Raw genomic sequence first — 17879 nt, 5'->3', positions numbered from 1 at the left:
GGGCTTTGTACTGCAAAGAGCTGGGTTTTACTTGGGTGGTGGCTTCATTTAAATCATCTCATTAGACAATTGGGTCTAGTAACAGCTGAAACCCTCTCCAGGCTAAAAACATGTAAGCCACCAGACATGGGGCCTGATGTAAATCCTTCCTCACCGATTTAGAGGATTAAAGGTTCCTCCAGCTCTGCTTGAGCTACAGTATACAACAAAGGTTCATTCAGACCATGCAACAGGTACAAATACCACATGGATGACCCCAGTTTATCTAGAGCCAAAGGTACAGAGGCAAGTGTATTTTCTGGCAACAAATGTAGTTACAGTATATGCAGAATTCAGTGCACTGCTGAAAAACTTTGTTAGTTTGTACCCGGGGCCTGCTTTCCCAGCTACACTGGCTGCTGACCTCTTTCTCGCCCCTTGTTCAGTGGATCCATCCAAGATTTGAGTATAACTTTGTTTATCCATAACAGACTGCTACTTTGTTCTTCGAAGAATCCATCAAGTTTCTGCTAAAAAACACCTCATCGGAAGCCAACTCTTAGGTCATTCCCTTATCACAGAACAACATTACAACAGCCAATTAAGAAAACAGGCCACTTAAAAAATAAATGACGAAAAGCTGATGTTCTACACATATTGGAATTTTAAGGGCTTACTGACTAACTACTGACAGCCTTTCTTTTCTACTGACTAGCTGTTGCAGCACCGGGCAAATACGAGAGGATTAGCGACAGATAACTGAAAGCACTTGTCTCTAGGTGGCCAAGACTGCTGTGAGTATATGGTACTAAAATTCATTAGTTCATTTAATGATGGATGGTAAGAGCAACACCGCAAAGCAGAAGGAGCAAAAGAGCTTTAAGTAAATAGGGGTGAAGCTCATCCTAACAAATTATCACAGAAGACAGCAGGATGCATAGTTGCATAGTCAGTTGATTGTAAATAAGTAAGATATTATAAATTGGGGTAGAAAGCTCTAGCTGTTAAAGTCACACATTTCAGAAATATTTCTTCTTATAAAGGCTCACCTTAAACCCAGTGCGGCTCCCCCCCCCTCAGCCAGCAGCAGAAGCTGCAAAGCTTTCACAACAAAGGGATAATAAACTAAGTTGATTATCCCTTTGTTGTGAAAGGGGTAGGGCCATGGGGTGACGAGCACAGAGGGGCGTGAACTGTGCACTCACACTCAAAGCGCATGCATGTTTGGTCAGCTGTCTTGGGCCAGAAAACACACATGCGCACTATGCTCTCTCTAGCCCGGCACTGTTGCTGGGCTGGAGAGAACCTCCACAGGCTCCCTGTCTGCCTGGGAACGCCCAGCCAGGGTGCTCCCAGCCAATCCTGGCGCTGCTCTGAGCAGCGGCAGCGCAGGAAAAGTGGAGCGGAGGTAAGTTTATTTTTATTTTATTTAACCTTTATTAAACTTCTCCCCCGGCCCGCGCCGCCCCACCCCCTGCAACACCCGCCAGCGGCAAATGCTTAAATCACCATTCAACACCTACTAACAGCCTTTATAAAGTAAATCCTACAAAAACAGCCATGCCTACTGTACATACAGATGCTCTGCTGCCTTTTTGCCATTTTGTATTGCACTAACTTGGCCAAAGGTATTCTAGTGCTTTAGATGAACACAAGATTCCATTAAACAAGGTCACTTTTTTATTTTTTAAAGGTACAGGGAGATTAAGTGAATTGCCCTGAATCACAAGATGTTGAGCCAACGCTTTGACTCAAACCTCGCTCCTCAGTTCCAAAGTTGGCAACAACACAGTCAATCAACAGAATTAGGGAGCAGTGTGGAAAGACGCACAGAAAAACTGGCCTCTTACCCAGTGGCACAAGAGTTTTGTTTGTAAACTGGCTCCAGGTGTCCACATGTAAAATATAAAGGCTTTAAGTGGTAGGATTGTGGAAGCCTTTGAAAGAGGTACAGGCAGTATTAGCACATCAGTGTCCTCCCAAAAAACCTAGTTGCGGACTTCCACCTACAATAAGAGACTACACCCCCTAGAAGCCCACGGGTTGGTGACGGACCGTGGCAAATCCACAGATAGAACTCTTGTGGGATAAGTAACCAGTTCATTAAAGGAACCTTGCATCTCCCCGTTTTCATTAATGAGGTAATAAGTAAAAAACTATATTCAGTGAGCAAACTTTGAGCCTAAATGAGGAATGTACTGAACAGAGCTACACTCCAGTGCCTACCATGAGGAGACTCATTCATGTCAGGTCTAGGTTTTCCAAGTCATGCTGGGAATATAGCGTTTAATACTGCCTAGATAAAGACACCCCAGATAAAGGCATCTTGTATGTGCCTACTGTTACTGAAGAGACTGGAGTTCAATGTGTTCCATCTGTTCTAGATTATTTTCTATTTGAGGGAAAGACAAAGATCCAGTTCAACATGAATCAACAAACAATGATGAAGTTCCTTACTCTCTAGAACTCAGCTTGTTTCATTCCTTTGTGGAGAGATGTCTGTGGGATGGAGGCCATAGCACAAGTACATTATCACCTGCACACCTTTAAAATTTCTGGCAGACCTGGTATGTTTTCTGATGCACAAGAGCGGTTTTGCAAGTCCCTTGGCTAGTACTCTACTGGACATGGTATGTTGCTCCACAGTGTACTGCTAAAGTTCTTGGGAACCACTCAGAGTGGTGCTACTTTTACGTGTTTTTAAACTTTTCTGAATGGTTGATGGAAGCTGATTCGAGTAGTGTGATCAAGATTTTCTTATATGAAACTCACTGGTCAGATAGCACTACTAGTTCTCCCTGATTAATCCATTGAGTGAGTCATGGCTATGCGTGCAAGTAACTCCATGGATACAAGTGAGGTGGATACCTAGGTGGGAAATCATCCATATGTATGAAGCATCAAGTCTGTAAAGTGCTCTATACTGTTAGCGGCAGGCAACAATTGTGATCTATACCACACCAAACAGGTAGGCTGTGCTTGAAAATATATATCTATATTCCTTCAAGTTTGTTTGCTGGCAGCCACCATGCTCCTGAACGGAGTGCACCTCGGCATATGCAGAGTCAGCACCCTCCATAAACTTCCAGTAAGCCCCTGTATCCATTTCGACAAAGGAGCTGATGCCAAATTAGGTCTTTGGCAATTACAATCTCTCTCCAAAAAACGTATCTGCTATTAAATAGCATGATTGCAGATATGTGCAATGATACTATTTAATAGTAGGTAATTTTTTCAGCAGTTAATCTGAAGGGATCTTCAATTGGAAGCAATATTGCATTTGACAAAGACCTAATTTGGTGACAAAGCATTATATGCTAAAAACGAATGTTCAGTCCTGAAAAACATAAGAATTAGTATTGCACATTGTAGATGAATTTATGTTCTCCGATGTGTCATTTAGTTTGCATAAGTGAATTATTGAGTAGCTTTGATTGGAAATACACTGCCACGAGAGGCTGTTTTCAGTATTATTTATGATGTCACATGCTATATCCATTGTTAATATGGGTAGGAAACGCTGCTTCTTTGTCAGTGATCAAGGTCACAGATGCGGCTAAAATGCATTTTGACAGCAGCTAAGGTTCAAATAAAGTGTTCAGTGGAGGGGGTGAGATATATATAAATATATCTCCACTAAAAAAAAACAAAGGTTACAGGGTTGTTTTAGTTAGGACAGAGTTTTTTTTTTAAATCATAGAAATTGACCTTAAAAGAAAAGAAAAAAAAGGTTACAGGATCGTTATAGTTAGGCTCATATTTTAAATGTACAAAACCATAGAAATTCACCTGTTTTAAAGTTATATCAAGTAAATATAACTGGCGCCCCCGCCATGCACAGTTTTTTTGTCAAAAATGTTACTGCAAATATCACATTGATATTATTAATGATGTTATCAAAGATGTCATGAGTGCTGTAATTTGTGGGGTAATTAGCGGTGCATGGCGGGGGCACGAGTTATAGTTAATTGATATAACTAACTATAATAGGTGATCTTGGCCCCAGGGACCCCATTCCCCCAATGCCCTGCCCAAACATTAAAATTTTGGGGGGATGAAGGAGCCGCGTGGCCCCCCTCCACAAGGCCAATTTTGGCCCCAGGGTCCCCATCCTCCAGGGTTCAGGCGTGTGACCTGGGTGTCCCCCCAGGGTACCCAGTCACAAAGTTGGGGACCGTGGGGGGAGCCTAAAGGCCCCCATGGTCGCAGCCACCTCCCCACCTCCTGTGGGAGCCAGCACTGCTATCACAGAGAGGGAGTTGCTAAAGCAGCTCCCTCTCTGTAAAAACAATGTTTTCTCAGTTTCCCTGCCTGCATCTTGCGAGCAGGGAAACAGGAAACTCCAACTCGCAGCGAGGGAGAGCTATTTGGCAGCTCTCCTTCACTGCGAGCAGAGTGTATGCTGTAACAGGTTGGGAGCCGTCAGCCCCCACCGCATTTGTTTACAAATTCTGCCTGTGGGAGTGGTGGTGGTCCCTGGGTCTGCGGGGCATGCTAGGCGGTTTCCCCCTCCCCCCCCCCATCAGTTTACTATTCTGCCCTATTTTTTTCAGCAAATCTGTGAATTTCACAGATTTATTTTTTTGCCTGCAAGAACAAGGCTTGGGGGGGGGGGGCGAAATGTGTCAATGTATCCCTATTCAAGCCCCTTTTCCTTTTTTTCACTTTTACTTTTTTTGGGGGGAAAGGGGTGGGGGGGAGACTCTGTGAAGCCATGTCCCTAGATGGCTGCCCAACACTTCCTGGTTGAAGTACTGACAGACATTCAGAGCTGTGCATTTCCCTGCACGAGCTCGTCATTATTCGTTAGGTCGATTTTGTTATATTCGTGGCCCTAGGTACAAAAATTTATTTTCCCTTTAATTTCTCTTAAACTACTGAATGGATTTACAGCAAATACGCGAAGAAGTAATTTGCGTACGGAAAGCTAGCTTTTTGCCAAATTTGCTGTCATTCTGTCCAGCAAATCGGGCTGTAGTCGGGTTCAAATTCTTATTAGAATTAACATGGGAAACGCAACTTTTTTGATCCCCATTTTTTCTCGGCCCCCAATTGACATATCACCCCAAAACTTTCCCTGTGCAACAAAAAAAGCACTAGGGCACTTTTTTGGGAAAGTTTTGTGAAGATTTGTCAAACAGTGCCAAAGATATAGGCAAGTAAAAAAATGCTTTTTCTATGGAAAAGTGGTCCTAACTAACTACCTAGGGCGACCGCAGCCATTTTTCCAACTTGTGAAGCAGCAGCACAAATATGGAACAAACCGTGGTGTGCAATTTCATAAAGCAATCTCCAAAGGCAGTGTGTTTATTTCAAGGTGCTCACAAAATGAAAATTACCGCTGACATTTCAATATATATATATATATATATATATATACACATATACATACATACATACACATATATATATATATATTATATATATATATATACACACACACACACACACACACACACACACACACACAAACAGACATGCAAAAATACATTATGGTCCTCCTGATTTTCAACATGTTCCTCCATGCTGTATTCTTACATCCTGCCCACTTGATTACAGGAGACTGAAAACTCGAATGCACAGTCTTCTTTCAGGGGAAAGATCGTTTAGTGCTCTCGAAGCAACTCCAAATTAGCACCCGTAGGTCAAGGGATGACCTAAGAGGCTTTAGCACCAACACAAAGAATTTAGCTGGCTAGCTCACCTGGATAAATGGCACTGACCTCACAGGAAAGACTGGGAGGAGGTCCCGTACCAGCATCCTGTGCTTTGGGCTTTCACTAGACCGGTCTGCTTGCAATGCACAGAAGGTTTGTACAGTAGCAGTTTCACCCACCAAAGAATGCCATAACCAAGTGATTGCCTGAGACAGTAAGGCACACTATAAGAACTGGTTACCTTCAAAAGATTGGGCCAAACTTTGAATCTGATAGGATAGCTTGGGAAGCAAAGTGACTCCAAGACCTGGTAAAAGCAAGCTCCTGTTGCTAATACAGTGCTCACCTTTTGACTTCTACATCTCTGCATACCCATGTTGAGAAAAAAAACAGGACCAAAGTCATGATCTGGGTCTGTTTTCCCTTATGGGGTTAGGACTAGATCCCTAGAACACTGAAGAACATGTATCCTGCTGAACTTTTCTTCAAGAGGATGACTGCCATGTGGGCTTAGAACATGTCCTGCACAATGCGATCCCATGCACTTTGCCACCATGAGCGCAACAGTTCCATATGAATATTAATTAATGTATTTTTGAATTGGAGAGCATTTTGTGGCTGCTGGAGCTGAAGACTGCTGCGACAAAGTGTCCAACACCTAAGCAGCTACTGATGAATGACTTCTAATAAATAATGTCAGAACACACACTGGTAACACTGTAAAGAACACAACATATCTAATCCTCTCTTGCATATAGTGTACAAACCCCAGCTGGTACTACATTCTACTCATGACTAACGCAGTGGTACAGGTCGCAGAGGTTGCTTCATCTCCTCTTGGCCATCGTGAGGATGTCTCCATTTGTTATTACAGATCATGTCACTGCAGTGTATACATCCGTGACATTCAGAGACGCCTCCCAGCAAAACCGGTAAGACACCAGTCTTCAAGTCGGCTGTGGAACGCTGGCCAGTGGGTCCCAGAAGTTCCAGTAGGCAGAGCGGTCTCTGGTGTTCATCACCTGAGTTTGGCATTGGTTTTTTCAATGTTTTGACTTCACCGTGTTTACTTCCTTTTACACAAATTGTAAAGAACCCTTACACATAACTCAGCTGACAGCTGGGTCATTGAAAGTATAACATTAAAATACAGCTAACTCTAAAACTACTGCATGTCCAGCCAGCCACACACTATTTTACTTTTTGCATCACTTGGCACTAATGCCTGAACACTGCAAGCTTCAGAGAAACAAAGGCTCAGAAAATAATTGGTTCAAAAGTATAGAGTGGGCTGCCAGCTTCCTGCTCTTTTCTTCTATGTCGATGCACTGGTTACTGTAAAACATATTCGGGCTGTAAGTATTTTATGCACTGAAGTGACCATTTTTTAGGTGGCAATTGACCATTTAAATTACTCCATACAATATCACGGTCCAAGGCAGAAAGGTTTTAGCAATTAAAAAACACTCTAGGAATCTAATAACGTTAGACCCTACAAGGGCTCTCAAAACATAGTTGAGTGAAATTACCAAGTAACCACACTTTTAGATAGCAACAGTTGCTCACAAGGGGTTGCACAGTCTGTCTTTATCTAAGGCAAGCAACATGTTTGTACACATGCAAAAAAAGATGCTCAGCAAACAAGTTCAGTTGTTGCCCACAGCCAATAGTATCACTGCACTACGTCATCAAAAAAAAAAATCATCACCAATAGTCTCAACTCACTAAAGCCATAAATAAGAGTGAAGGTGTTGTCATAGAATCATTCACTAAAAGAGGTACTCCGGGCCATGGTGAAACTGCTGTAGGGGTAGAAAACTGAAAACAAAAGCAAACAGACCCTAGTCCAATGCTACCCATACATTGGCCTTGCTCTGACCACCTGACGCCCACCTTTAAATAAAAACCCTCCCCACCCCCAAAAAAACCTGAATGTTCAAGTCCATTTGGTTTAAACCCATTATGAATCTAGGAATTGCCAGATGTTGATGCAAGGATACTGGATTGACACAGATTCTGGCGCCCTCGTATTCCACACCAAAATACATCAAACTTATAAGCAACTTATGAACATGGCATTGCCCATTTCTGTAAATTCTGTGCCAGAACTGCACATAGTGTGACCACATTGTGTAATCCTCCGCAAGCATTGCTGTACTTTATACTGCTTGGCTGCCAAATGTTGGAGCAGACACAAATGAGGGAGATAAATAATTTCCTACAACGTTTAACAGAGTGTTTTAGCAAACTAAAAACACATACTTTATTGTGTGCCGGCTGGGATCATGGTTTGGCTCTATGAGACACGACAGACTCTTGGTTCGTCTCTCACTATGGATGTGGGGACATACTCACCTACGTGTGTTATTATGTGCCTGTGACAGTGTCTACATGGCTGGCTTCTGGAGTTAGAGTTCTCGAGCCAGAAACGGAAGTGGACAGTTTTCAAATACTTTCTTATTTAAAATATCATAGTGCACTTTAAGAGCATTTCAAACAAGTAACGTCATCACTTACATGAAACTGCACAAATATTGTAGATTGCTTTTCTTTGATTAAGCATTTTATGAAAAAAACAGTGGCTTTCATCTTCACAGAGATTATGTTTCTTGCGAAATCCGCAGGAATTGATGGCTCATAGCACTAATTCTATAAGGACGATAAAAGCTTGGACATACTTCCCAATTCTAAATACAAATCGCAGGTTGGTCAGCTGTGTGGCCTGTTTAAGTTTATTTAACATTTTGCGATTACACCTACTATGGGTTTGACAAGGCAGCAAGTGGGTGATTCTTATATACAAAACATTAGGACATTAAAAAGAAAAAAGAAACAAAAGAAAAATGCACAGGAAGATCCAGTACAGTGTCCCTCGTTTTCCCAGTTTTGGACGGAAAAGGAAGAAACGACAAGCTTCCCGGAGAGGGATGGAGATGACTGAGGCCAGGTCCCAGACACGTAAACGTAACGTGCTGAGGTGATTAGTACGTCGGAGAAAGCGTCCTCGTGGCGGAGATCTGGCCGCCTCTCCAGTGCATTCTTTCAGAAAGGAACTCTCAATCATTCCCCAATTGCTGGCCCTGCTGCAGTACTGCCTTAAATGGGCATTCAGAGGACGCAGGCTTTGAAAACAGATTAAAAGCATTTGTGCCGGGCTCATCACAGAGGCGGAGCCGGGGCTGCTCAGACTGCGCGCAAAGTCGGCACGGTAGGGCCTGGTAAAGACACTGTCCGGTGACGCAGGGGGTATCGACAAGACATCAGCTGAACGGTGGGCTTATCGACAGGAAAACAAAGAGCTGTCTAGAAGGAAGGGGCACCAACTAGACATTGTAAGGAGGGGGCCCCAAATAAGAAAAATAAAAGGTATAGTCTCGAAGGAGTGACCACCAACAGTGAAAAAAACACTGCCTGAAAGATGAGGGCACCCAAACGACACTCGAGAGAGAGACCGAGGGCACCGACAGGAAAGAAAAGCCATTTTTTGAGGATGGAGGGAGGCGGGGGCATCGACAGAGACATAAAGGCATTGCCTGGAGTTATGGTGCATTAACAGGGAGTACATTTATTGACTGGAGGGAAAGGAAATAAAGGCACTGTATGGAGCGTGAAAGCCAGGTCTTAAGAAGAAAGTGGTCACTGAGAGGCAGAGAGATTGGTTTACAGTTTGGGCAGAAATACAGCCAGGCCATGGCTCAGCTGACTCTCTTCTTGAAATCTGAAGCCCTAGACGGGAAACGTTTTCACTAGATGGAAAATGGTCTAGTGGTTACAGTTGCCTGCTATGTAAGAAGGCGAACCATATTCGTATTACTGACAAAGCACCCTGTGCCCCAAAAAAAAAAAAAAAAAAAAACAAGCGTAATGTTGGGAAGTAATCTTGTTCTGAAGCAATCTTATGTCCATGAGCAAAGTTTGCATTATGTAGAACTGCCCAAAAAAAAATGTAGATTCCGCTAAGAATTCAGGGCACTGCAATAATCTTTGATGTCAGAAAGAGATATCCATGTGGTGGCTGAATTGCACAGTATGAAACTGGAAAATCAGGGATCAATCCTGGCTTCTCTGCTTAACTGAAATGTGTGATACTAGACAAATACCATTTCACAGCGCCTACTTTTTTCATTATCACACAAGAGAACACCTTCAAATAGGTTAGGTTAGAACAACATAAGGACAGTAAAAAATCTCTCATTTTTGACTTACAAGACTAATGTTTCTCAGTTTATAATAATCTAGGGTGCATATGGGGTACACATGACCTACGAATTATCTATTAGTTCAGTCACAGCACTGTCATAAGAGGACAAGGACAGGAATGTTTCTTAGTGCATTTATAAAAGGTCTCACTTTTAATAAATACTTCTCAATGAAAAGATATGAACTGAAGTACTAAGGTGAAACACTTCTCTGTGTTAAAGAAATCTACGTTTTTGGATTTTAAAGACACCTTATCATATATTAATATGATGTTTCATGCCTGTTTTATATGCCAAATATTTTCAAGGCTTGGCTTGTGTAAGGGCTCTTAGAGCCAGAGCGATCCTTGGCTTTGCTCTCCCCTGTTGATCTATGGGCTTGCCCACTTCCAGTTTGACTCCAAAATCCAGTAGGCACCCAAACAGCCTGCAAGGACATTGAGAGCGATCAAGAGGGGCATAACCTTGAAAGGGACTAGGAGCCCAGTGTGCTGTTCAAGGACAAGAAAGGTGCAAGGCCAGGACGCTGAAAGATAAAGGGGCATAGTAATGGGGAGGGAGAGCAAAATAAAGAAAGAATATGAAGCAGTTACATAATGGGGAGAGAAGAAGGGATAGCAGAGAGAAAATGGAAAGAGGAGGATCTAGAGAGAGAAATACAAACCAAGAGAGAAGAGTGGTAGTGGAGGCAACGGCTATTGTAGGTAGAAATAGCCAATTTTGGAGCTCTGAAAAGTGTATTCTAAAAAGGAAATCAAACTGTCACTAAGCCACTCGTCTCGAGCTTTTGTGGTAGACTTGCAGGTGTGACTATCCATTTTAGCAGGAGCTGCCCACGTACAACATTATTTTACTTGTCTTCCGCATATTTTAATCCATATGTTTATAACATAGCAGCTAAACACCGATTCAAGTGCATGCCATATGTCACAGAGCAGAGTTTATTTAGCAACTCTGTCCTGCGTCACTCTTCTCCCAGTTGAGAAACTATGAATAGCATAATTGAGGAATAGCTGAGTAAGTTGGACACAAGTTCAAATGTCGGCAAAACATACTCAGCCTTCTGTTTGCCCGGAGGTTGTACATTAAGTACCATAAATTGAGAAATAGTAACATCTATTATTTACAGTGCATGTAACACAGCATGAAAGCCAAGCGATTGACAAATCCTCAAGCCAATTGCTGATAGATGCTGGCTGAAGAAAGCCAAAAGCTGAAAGAGGTGAACCGAAAGTTCACTGTATGTACATTGTTACAAAGGGTTTGTCAGATGACCGCACGGTCAAATCCCAGACCTAAAAATCACTTACAGGAACTATCTCCTACTGCTCTGTAACATAGTACCTCCTACGCACAAGACAGCTTCCACTCCATAACCTGGCCACAATCCCCAGATAGCAGATTTACCAAGAACATGATGAAGACCCAGCTACTGTTCACATTACCAAAGGAACAATGGCAAAGCCGATCTGTCTTACCATTTAAAAAAAAAAAAAAAAAAAAAGCGTGCTGACAAATCCGTATGCACTTCCAAAGCACGGGCATATGGCATGATGAGGACACCTTTTAATTTCCAATACCAAAATGGTGGATGTCTATTTTGGAGTGGTAAATATTACAGCACCTGTTAAGAAAGCAGCGGCCTTACAGCAAAGGAGGAGTAACATGGACTGTGGGGGTGGGAATAAATGGGGAAACAGCACACTAACGGCAGAGCTCAAGAAAACACATGCACTAGAAAAAGCTGTCTGGAGGCTCAACCTTAAAAAAAAAAAAAAAGAAAGAAAAGAAAAAAAAAAAAAAAAAGAGTGGTCTCTGTGATTATCCCCTACCTTAAGTTTGCCAAGGTAATTTCACTACTTGAATTCCAGAGTCTTTTCAATGACCAATAGTGCTCTCTTCCTCAGAAAATTATGGCTCAAGTCTGGGAACAGCAGTATATGTTTTTTTTATTCACAAAGGGTCTCAATCAATTTCTATGATATTCAATCAAGCTCTTATTTCTACCTTTTCAAGGTTATCACAGTGTCACTCTCGCCGCATTGGCTACACGTGTACCAAGGAGTGATCAGCCTTGCCTTCTGGGCCTTTCAGGAACTAGATTATTCTCCGTTATGGTTTTGTCGCTTTGTATAATGCACTTATCACCCGTGAGAGTATCCATGTACTTGAGCCGATGTGTAGGCATGTGGTTTCTGTAGAGTTATTTGAAGAGCCAAGTCTTCAGCTTCTTGCAGAACTCTAGATAGGAGGAGCCTCTGATGTATTGTGGGAGGTCGTTCCATGATTTGGATGCGATGTAGGAGAATGAGCGTCCTCCTTCTCTGCTTTTGTGAAAGCGGGGTGGGGTATGGGGAGTGAGAGTGGGGCTCAGTGTTTGGCAGGCTGGTGAAAATGTATGCAGCAGTTCAGATATGTTAGGCGGGTGTTGTCTAAGAATCTGTTTGAATGCAGTGGAGTTTGAACTAGCTGCGTTTGTGACTTGGGAGTCAGTGAAGCTCTCTGAGGTAATGTGAGATGGGAGTGCGGCGTGGGAAGTTGAGTAAGATTCTGGCAGCGGCGTTCTGGATAGTCTGACACCTGTGTAGGAGAAGCTTGGAGATTGTGCAGCAGAGAGCATTTTCATAGTCAAGTCTTTCTTGTGATGAGTGCTTGTGTGATGGTGCGTCTGGTATTCTGTGGCAGTCACTTTAAGATCTTTTGTAGCATATGTATGATGTGGAACCAGACAGTGCTCACTGCATTGAGATGTGTGGTGATGTTGAGCTTGACATCCAGGATGATCCCCAGATTTCTACTGTGGTCAGTGGGTGTTAGTCCTAGCTCTGTCAACCACCAGGTGGCGTCCTACAAGGAGGCTCTGATTCCGAAGACCAGTATATCCCTCTTGTGGGAGAGGAGCTTCAAGAAGTTAGTTCTCACCCATTCTGCTACCATTGTCATGCAATTTGTAAAGTTGGCTCTGGCGTTGGTGTTTTGTACATCAGGTAGAGGATGAGTTGGGTGTGGTCGGCATAGATTAGGCTGATGCCTATGGATCAGATGATGTTGGCTAGTGGAGTCATGTAGACATTCAACAGAGTAGAGCTGAGAGACAATCGTGGGGACTTCACAGCTCAGGCTCTTGACCTCCAATGTGAAGGGTGGCAGTCTGACTTTTTGGGTGAAAAGAGCACAGAGTCATAAGGGGTGAAAGAGAAAGCAAGCAGGAAAAAAAATGGATGAAAGACTTGACAAAAATGTGAAGTGAAAGAGCGAAAGGTACGAGGGTGAAAGAGCTTAGTAGAGGCCAAGGATCAGGTGAAACAAAAGGAGAAAAGGAGCTGGTAAAAAGTGGACAGCAGAAGAGTGTGTGAGAGAGAGAGAGAGCGAGAGAGAGCGATGTACGAGCCTCGCATCAAGGAAGCTGGGTCCGAAAGGGCCTTAACAGGTTAAAAGACTGGTCACAGGTAAGTGGGTACCTCTTACCTAGAAATGCATCATGAAGGAATGAAATACACAACTCCTAGAGAACCCTTAGCTGTACTCGTTTCTCAGATTATTAAGAAACTTTAACTTATGCATTAGCATCTAGTTTCATCACTGTTTCAGCAACACATCACTAAATTCCACCATCCTTGCAACAAAAGGAGTCCGTCTCTGTAATTTAACATTCCAGAGACCTCTTGCAACTCTATCCTTTTCTGATTCATACCTAGCAGTTGCTTCATTATGCACTACAAAGTAGACTCCACAGTAGTAAATGTCATTATGATAGCCAGGTTTTCTATGTCAAGTCTAGTGGAATGCATCAAATGATCCATGCAACATTTTCTCTCTACTTGTAAACATCAAATCACCACCATGCTGTGCCTCCCCTTGTGTCAAGCTCTTGTGACCTTTTAGGTGTACAGAGCCCTAAAATTTGATGAACACTGCTTTATCGCTCCAGTTTTTCAGCTAATTTCCAACAAGAGCAGGTTAAGAAGGCAAGCATTTTTAATGGGAAGATACAGAGGAGCAACGCATTATTTGTTGGCAACTGTCTAAAATCTCAGGATATCTCACCGTTTCTAGAGCCCTAAGCTCAGGGGTTAGAGGGTTCTAGCCATCAGCAGTCTGAAAGTATAAACACAAAAGCAAGCAAAGAAATGGGCCTTGCATAAGGGAATTGTTCCTCCAGCTCAACCACTGTCGTAGGACTCTCGTTATTGGAACGAGACCGCTGAATTTGTGGTGGCAGCACCACCGCTTGTGGGTGACTGTTAATCCCACACCGTCTTGGCAGCTGTCAACCCAACCCTTTCAGCTAGCTAGCAGCACCTGACCCAAACACTGAAAGCAAATGTGCAGCCTGACACATGACACTCAGTGAGCTCTCAGGGATGTTGTAGTTGACAAATCTCACCCTCTCTTTTGTTAACAAAGGTCTCATATACACATACGCAGATCAAAGAAAAAATATGGGTGGTTTTCAATACATTTATTGAAATTACTGCAATCTACGATAAAATATATGAGCTGCAATTATTATGGCAATGAGACGTAGCAAAATTAGGATTGTTACGAATGGTGAAAAGAAAAGAAACAAATTCAAGCATGTTGGAATAACATGTACACAGGAATCCTACCTAATCCCCAACGTCTAGCGAGAGCATAGCAGTGATAGCCCCATCTGCCCATACTTAGTCCATGAGAAGAGCGCCCACCCCCATTAAATGAGAGCAGGGGTCTGCCCGCTGTCTCCTTGGCTGGTTATAGAGACAAGGCTGAGGTCACTAGTCGAATGGCATACAGGGTAGATGGGTATCCTGGCCAGAATGACCTTCCTAACCTTCTTTGCCCCGTGTGATGTTTTTATAATAAACATGCTTGTGTTCTGAGAAATAGGCCCAACGTGATCATGTGTTTAAGTGTTGGCCTGTTTGTGAACTCTTGTGGCAGCAATACTAGATAAATGATCATGTACCGTTCTCGCCAACCTTGGGCAGAAGTACATGATGAAATGTCGTTCACAAAATAATAACAATGCTTTCGCAGAATCACGGTTGATTAAAATAAAATAAAACATCCCTGCTGAAGAGTAAGCTGAACTAAAATGAATAAATGAAATCAGAGCATATATCTGGATAAAAGAGCACAGGCCGCACGCCTCAGCTAGGCTAAAATATGTGTGCCCGAGCAAGGTGCTAAAATTAACCCACAACACCACTGCCTTAGTGGCAGGGAGCAATCCCAACAGCACTGATATTGCTGGGGCTCACATTAGGCACTTTCTTACACGTTCATCAGTCAGCCTCCGAATCAGAGTAGGAGAGCACTTTGATTGAGGCCGCTAACACCAGAGTACCATGCATTCATGTAGGCTGTCAAGGGGTGGTGAAAATTTGAAGAAAGGTAATAAGCACTTCCAGTCCACAAGCCACTCCAACCACTGCAGATAAGTCAGAGGGTGCACTACCATCTTCAACTCCACATCCCTCACTTCTCAGGAACAGCTGAGATCAGGAGCTTTTATCAGGACCCAAAGAAAACAACAGCCTCCCTGGAAGCTAGTTCTCACACAGACATTTCTGAAAGATGCACAGTCCTGCAATGTACAAGAACGGTATGGGAGAGCCACAGCTCTGGAAAGAAAAGAAACAATCATCAACACTGGAGAGTGGCCAGGCTCACAGGGAGAGAGGTGGGGCCACATCCTTGTAAAGAGTGTGTACACAATGTATAAATGGAAGGTAAAGAACTTTGAAAAGACCAATGTCAACAGTCACTTCCTAAGTGAAGCACGTCAACACAAAGCAGCCAAATGGTGCATGTCTGTTAATCACTTTCAATACTTTGTGGCTTTTTAGTCAACAGCTTCTAACACGTCACCTAGCATGAATTATTCGCACCACAAAACCAGCAGCCAGGCATAAAAATTAAACTTGTGATGCCATTAGTTAACAAGCACAACATTGGCCATTTCATCATACTAACTTGACCAACACTCAACATCATGCTAACAGAACTGGTGCCAAACAACTAAACAATCAAGAGTACAGAAACTGTCACCTAGAAGGAAGCCTGTTAGTGATCTACAAATCACCAGGAACCTCTCCAAACAAACAAACATTGCACACAGAAGATATGTGGGAAATGTTGGGCGTACTATGGACTAGATTCTGCAACTGTGTGTAATACAAGAGGCGAAAAGGGTTGCTTGACAGCAACCACCAGCAATGTATAAAAGAGGTTCATCAAAGGTTTGCGATGAGTGGGACTGCCATATGCTTACAATAAAACTAATAGAGTTTTGATATTAAAAAAATTGTGCAGACTGTCTGGAAAACATAAATGTACAATCTCTACAATTATACCCAAAGCTCACTGACAACATCCAAATACTCTATCATCTATATCATTTACAAGCCCATAGCTAAAATAACGAATTCCAAATTGTACTCATATTTCTCTCTGCTCACCCTATAAAAGTCAACCGTCTGTCCCTCAATCAGAAATTCAATCAGTGGGTAAACTTAATTAAAAAAAATTACCTTGTTCATCACTGGTAAACTGGAATTATCAGTACTATAGCTGGTAAATTACCCACACATTTACCCACAACCTGTATCTGATCTGCCAACACAATATGGATATCTGAGCACTTACACTAAACTAAAGAAACCCAAGCTTCTTCAGAAAATCAAGATAAATGACACCACATCACAAAATTAACTAAAATGGCCTCTGTACTAAAATAGCCTTCTCACAAATTCACATCATTGCTCAACGACACCTCAGTACACAATTTACTCACACACATTTTTGAAAATAACACAATGTTCCAGCTCATTAACGGTATCCCAATTTAGAACAACTGGGAACAGATTACAGATTTCATCACTTTGCCTAAACAAAATCTGCAACAAGCTAGATCAGCCTGAAAGATATTCATAACCACTTCAAAACTCAAGCACTCCAACGTATGCTTTATATTCATTCGAAGAAGAATACTTCACAAACCTTCAAAGTAGAAAAATGTCCCCAGGAAAGTCTAAACTTTAACATTTGATGAATTCCAAATTCTGCAAAGAAGTCTGAATTCCCAAACAATAAAATGACTAAATTCTGAGAACATTCGATAGCAACAATCCACAATCTCTCTCTCATGGTAATCTCACCCACTACAACTCAAGATTTACTCAAAAGTCTCTGTAACGCATCACACCCAGAAGCATTGTCTGAACCAAACTGCACCAATATTTTGGTTCCTAATGCAGGTTTAACTAAGTCATAGTATAGTCACGAAACCCCATTTAACGAGATGGTCACATTGACAAAGATCTCACACAGCACATGAATGCATCATGCAAGAACAACATACCAAGCCCCGGAAACTGCATATTCTCTACATAACCATTGTTGCTCATACAGCTGCTGCATTTCAGTTGCTTCAGGAAGGACTATAATTTTTCAACTACTGACAAAACACGTACTGCTTGGACTACGTTAAGACCACCTCCCATCTTTGAGGTTGCATCACATCACACCACACCACACCACACACTAAACAACCATCCTAAGGGTTATTCTTGACACAGCTGTTATACTCTGTTTTCAGGCTGGAACAGAACTTCCCTCTAATTTCGAAGTCTTCTCCAAAGTCTCAAAGGAAGGAGCTCTAACCTGATGCAGTGATGCAAAACAGTACCCATGTCAAATGGGACATCAAATGTCTTCAAGCTACGAGAATAGTGCAGCCAGATTATAGGTGAAAAGCAAACCTTGAAATGTAGGATAATACTACAAGGCTTTGAAATGGAAAAGGAGGAAAGAAGCAGAAGCCACTTAGCGCACGGGGCAGGTCAAGAAGGCCTTGGCTGTGCAAGACAACTTCCAAAAATAACGTACAAATGAATGTTCAGAGAACTGAAAAGCATGAACAACGGCCATTTTGCACAATATCTGTGCTAAGCTCATTCTTCGAAGCCGTCCTTTATTTTCACCTCACTTTCCCACAGGTGTTTTTACCTATTTTCCAGCTCAAGAAGTATAAATGCTTAAAATTAAGAGCAGCGCACAT

General features: G+C 42.5%; 1 protein-coding gene across 6 annotated transcripts in view; it reads right to left on the bottom strand.

The window, feature by feature from the left end:
- MPRIP (myosin phosphatase Rho interacting protein) overlaps positions 1-17879 on the bottom strand; it is a 754399-nt gene that overhangs the window by 672482 nt on the left and 64038 nt on the right. The gene's annotated exons all lie outside the window — the stretch shown is intronic.

The sequence above is a fragment of the Pleurodeles waltl genome, chromosome 10 (assembly GCF_031143425.1).
Source record: "Pleurodeles waltl isolate 20211129_DDA chromosome 10, aPleWal1.hap1.20221129, whole genome shotgun sequence".
Classification (NCBI taxonomy): domain Eukaryota; kingdom Metazoa; phylum Chordata; class Amphibia; order Caudata; family Salamandridae; genus Pleurodeles; species Pleurodeles waltl.
This window is presented reverse-complemented; position numbering and strand designations above follow the sequence as displayed.